Here is a 5142-nt window from a genome sequence, read left to right as displayed (position 1 = left end):
GAGATTAAACAGACGGTGTCAGCATGCAAATTCTGCTTTGAAAATAAACCAACACAAAGACATGAACCTCTCCTGACCACGACCCTCCCTGAGGGCCCCTGGCAGCGCATTGCTGCAGACCTGTGTGAATTTGAGAGGTGGAATTATCTCATTGTGACTGACTATTACTCCAGAGACATTGAAATTGCTCGCCTGTCCTCCATATCCAGTCGAGATGTCATTGGTCGACTCAAGAGCATGTTCGCGAGGTGGGGAATTCCACTGGAACTGGTGAGTGACAACGCTACTCAGTTCACATCTAGCGAGTTTCAAGATTTCACCAGAGATTACGGATTTGTGCACACAACCTCCAGTCCCCATTATCCTCAAGCGAATGGGGCGGCTGAACGAGCGGTTCAGACAGCTAAGAACATCTTGAAGCAACCTGACCCCCATCTGGCTCTGATGTGCTACAGAGCAACACCTAGTACTGCTACAGGTGTGAGCCCCGCGCTACTCATGACTGGAAGAGAGCTTAGAACTACACTTCCGATGCTGGAGAGCAAGTTGCAAGCTGCTCCAGTGGACAGAGACAAAGTTGAGCAAAAGGACAGTCAGACAAAGTCAGCGTATCGTTTTTTCCATGACCGCCATCATTCTGCACAACCACTTCCTCCACTACAACCAGGACAGAATGTCAGGATAAAACTGGATGGTGAAAAAGGGTGGAAGACCCCAGCTAGGATTATCACCAAGTGCAGAGAGCCACGGTCTTACATGGTGGAGACAGAGAATGGAGCTGTGCTACGACGGAACCGGAGACACCTGCAAGCCGTCCCACGGCCCACCGATCGCCCAGATCAGCAGAAGCCACCTGATTCCACCGTGGAACCAACCGGTACTCCTCCACTCAAGGACAGTTCTGACTCCACAACCAGAAGCCCGGTTCAGAGGCAGCAGTACCCAGAGGTGGAGCGTTCTACTCCACTCGAAGGTTCAAAGGTTACATCCAGAGGCAGAATAATTAGAATTCCTCTGCGATATAGGGACACTTAGAGACTCGAAGTCTTCTACTTTACATGTTAATTCACGTATATAGGTAGAAAACCTATAAAGTTCAGAAATGTTTACATTTATTCTACTTCTAAGGTTATGAAGACAAGACAAAACATCATTATATGTTACTATTTTGTTTATTTATTTAAATGAGTAAATAAATAGTACAAACGGGGGGAGAATGTGAAATATTGAAATTGAAATTTGAACGTTCTTGTAAGATTGATAGGAACAGCAACTAACTGTTGAGTGCAGAATAATCCCTATGTTGCTGCGGACCGAGGGCAGTCTACCCCAACGTCCTAGTGTTCAGAGATGCTGTTTTCTAACTTGTTACGTATTTCTGCAAAGTTCCCAGGTAAGATTAAGCATGTGTGTTTTACTGCTGGAAGGGGGAGATGTAGTGATATGTCACTGTTAGGCTTCCGTAGAGCAAGCTTGACTGACACGCATGCGCAGTTCTTCTAGACGTTGTACAGGCACACAGAGAAATAAAGCTGAGTTCTTCAAGCTACCAGAGGTCTGCAGAGGTTCTTCTATTAAAAGATAGCTGTCCATGACAGATAAGCAATTTCTGTTGTGAAATTTGCACGTATTTACTCGTCGAAATCTTTTAATTCAGTTTGTTGGCTTCAACCGAGGGTAAAAATGTTTTTCTCCTGAGCTGATGCATGTAATGTCATTAATGTTTTTATGGAAATACCAAATATTTACCTGCTCCTTTATGTAGCGTCACAGGTGGTTTCGGGATGGTTATGGTGCTATGACTGTTGCTCTTTTTTCTTTACCTGTGGCACAAACTACATGTGACACCATGTTTGTAAGAAGTCGCTGTGCAGCACTTTATGTGCTGCAGTTTGTAGTCTGTATTATTTATTTTGGGAGCGTGGAGTTCATTGTACCTGCTGTGAGGTGTGTAACCTACAGCCTCGGGGGTCATTTACACAAAGCGGGTTTTCAAACGGCAGAGTGCTGTTTGTGCTGCTCACCGTTTTCAACCCAACCCAACTCGTCTCGTTGAAAGCCTGGCATCAGGCCAGATAGACGATAATTACTGTTTTATAACAGTTTTAAAGTCACGCACCAAGACTGTCTGAATTAAACTTGTCAACCCTTGAATGTAAACAAACAGCTCACAGTTGTTGCCAACAAAACATGACAGTTGATTTCACTCATTTATTACAAGGTATGCCTTAAATTGTCTACCTTGGTAGACAATGATGGGTGATTAGTGGTTATTTTTATCATAGATGATATGTGAATACAAAAAAAATACTTTAAGGCCTTTGTTAAAAGTTTTATCAGTCTTGCAAAGTTGGACAAAAAAGTTAAAACTATCTAATTAAAATGACTTAATCCTTCTTTAGGCAGGTTGGTGGCATTAAAATGAATCATGTGACACTGAACTAAAGCAAATAGCAGGGCATAACGAAATGCCGTCACCAAAAGGGGTTCAACGCCATCATAAAGTAGCGTGGGAACTATATGCTTCCATTACTCTCCCAGCTTTTCTTGGGAACAGTCTGGATTAGTGTCAAAAATGTATAACTATCCCGTAAACTGAGTCCCGTTTTATCAGCTAAACTTACGGGATCCCACGATGCCATTTTAAATAATAAATCTTTGCAAGCATGTCACACACAAGCCCTGGCAGATTGCTCATCTTTTTCCGGGTTGCCACAGATTACTGCGTGGGCTGGCCTTGGGTGGGGTGGAGTGAGGGGTGGGGGCGGGGGGGAGGAGAGGAAGACAACCACTGACCTAGAAATCTGCAGAACATTGTGTCTACTGGTGGTCTATCCAAGAGCGGGGTCATCCTTCAGCAGAAATCTTATCTTTACTGTTTTTTGTTTTTTTTTTAACTTTAGTTTTCCTGTGCACGCAGCTCGTTCCAGCTGTGCTCACATCACCACATCTGCATCGCCTCTGTCAGCGCCACGTGATCCCGATGTTTCTACGTCTTCGCATGAAAAAAGTTGCAGTTTAATCTCGAGGGACGCACGCCAAGGGCCAGGCATTCCACACTTCTCCCTCAACTCTGAGTTTCCCAGAAGAACGGGACGATGGAACACACACACACACAGACACACACACACACTTCATCAGTCGTTCCCCTGATGCAGATGAAAAGAACAGCAGTGCCCTGAGAGACTACTGGTGTATTTTAAAGTGAAATATACACACAATGTACTGATTCGAGCAAGGAGTACATTCAAATGATTATAATAATATTGACACAGACAGTAGGGGAAAATATGATAATTTTGTTCAAAACTCCGAAGGATAAGCCTTAAAACTAGATCATATAATGTTTGTTATTTTCATTTTGTTTTAGTGAGGCTAAAGTCAAGTTAAAAGTCTGATTTATAAGATTGTAAGAACCAAAACACATTTTCAGTGAAGCCTTACAGAGTTGGGAGAACACAGTAACATCATAAAAAAGGTTTGAAGACAATCCATTCAACATTGATGAGGGATTTATAATCTTATTGATAATAGGGTACTACAGCTTTAGTTATGTGGTAAAGGGAAAGAAAACAGGACTTGTAGTAAAAGGGAGAAACCCAGAAGTGAGATGAGAACAAAGAAAGAGGCTGGAGGAGTTTGACCTGCTAAATGAACAGCTGGATTCAAAGCCTGCCACGTATAAGCTGAGATGCCAAAGTGGCAGCATGTTTCCAACAAAGCGAGACTTGCCTCAGAAACTCTGACAAAACTCTGAGAGGACACTTGGTGATGGGGACACGATCAGACCTGCTCTACGATTAATCTTAAAACCTGATCCGTCCGTCCAGTTCCATCCAACCCCGGAGGATTTCATGTTCGCCCTGTGCGCTTTTATCACACAGCTCTCCCTTTAGTGTTTATGAGCAGAAACACCTGGCGCCAATTCATATAGCCCTCTATAAAAATAAATAAAAGGGTAAACGAGCTTCTTATTCGCGTTATTTCCAGCGATAAAGTGGCGCTGACCGTCTCAGCCCGGCTTGTTTTGGTTGCGGCACTGACTCGCCATCACCGTCCCACTTTGTGAACACTAACTCTGGGAAATGTGGTCAAAGAAGAGCGGCTGGTTACCTGACTCTCGTGGTCTTCAGTGTTAGGGAAAAATAAAAATAATAATAAAAAAAAAGATATGAAATTTAAAAAAAAAAAACACCACCACCAGAGACGTCAGAGTGCTCCGCTCTCCTTTGTGGACGCAGCTCCTCTGTCAGACCGGCTTCGCTTTGTATTTATGTGTGGAAACCAGAAGCAGCCAGTTTCTGCCGTGGTCGCTGCCTCCTCATTAAATATTCATGCGGAGTGACGTCACAGCCCCGCCCCTCCGCCGAGTCTGCTTGCTGCAGCCAGAGGTCAGTCAGAAACACACACACACAGAAAATCAGTGCAGTTCGCAGAACAGAGTTATTTAAACACAAGTGCTGTTTGGTCAACAGAATCAAATGATGACAATAATGACATCAGGCTCGTTTTACCATAAAAAAAAAATCACAAGTAGGAGCAGATCCTAAAGGATTAAGCGTTTACAGAAAAAAATGTTCTAACATCTGCAAGACTGTAGGTGACACCATCCAGAAAGTTCTCAAAAAGGGTGGCGAGATCTTGGGGGTGGTTCACCAAAACCAAAAGCCATAACTGAATTTCTGGGGATAGGGGGGGTTGTTTGTTTTGTTTGTTTGTTTTGCTTATAATGCTGTCATTTAAAGGCTTTTTGAAAAAAATGCTGTGACATGGGAGAAAAGGAACCACCTTCTGGTGAAAGTCTACATCAGTGGTGTCCAATCCTGGTCCTGGAGGGACACTGTCATGCAGGTTTAAGGTGTTCCTCTGCTTTAACCTGAGTGGCTAACAGGCTTCTGCAGAACTTGAAGATCTGCTGAAGAGCAGGAAAACATCTAAAACATGCAGGATAGTGGCCCCTGAGGACCAAGATTGGACACCACCAACCTACATCGTACAGCTTAAATTACTAATTGACAACATCACAATCACCATTCAACTTACTGAATCTTATTTTTTCCACACACACACACACACATGTATATTTATAAAAGTATTTATATGTATTCATTTGTCAGACCTTGCAATCTTATATGAGGACAC

The 5142-nt window shown here is 43.3% G+C and overlaps 1 protein-coding gene across 1 annotated transcript in view; it reads right to left on the bottom strand.

Annotated features, from left to right (window-relative positions):
* The window catches only part of smox (spermine oxidase), a 17697-nt gene extending 13429 nt beyond the window's left edge, over window positions 1-4268 (bottom strand). Inside the window, exon 1 of the mRNA XM_017409039.3 lies at window positions 4114-4268. The gene's annotated coding sequence lies outside the window, so the exon portion shown is untranslated. The remainder of the gene's footprint in view (window positions 1-4113) is intronic.
* Between the last annotated feature and the right edge of the window lie 874 nt (window positions 4269-5142).

The sequence above is a fragment of the Kryptolebias marmoratus genome, linkage group LG3 (genome assembly GCF_001649575.2).
Source record: "Kryptolebias marmoratus isolate JLee-2015 linkage group LG3, ASM164957v2, whole genome shotgun sequence".
NCBI classification, from domain to species: Eukaryota; Metazoa; Chordata; class Actinopteri; order Cyprinodontiformes; family Rivulidae; genus Kryptolebias; species Kryptolebias marmoratus.
This window is presented reverse-complemented; position numbering and strand designations above follow the sequence as displayed.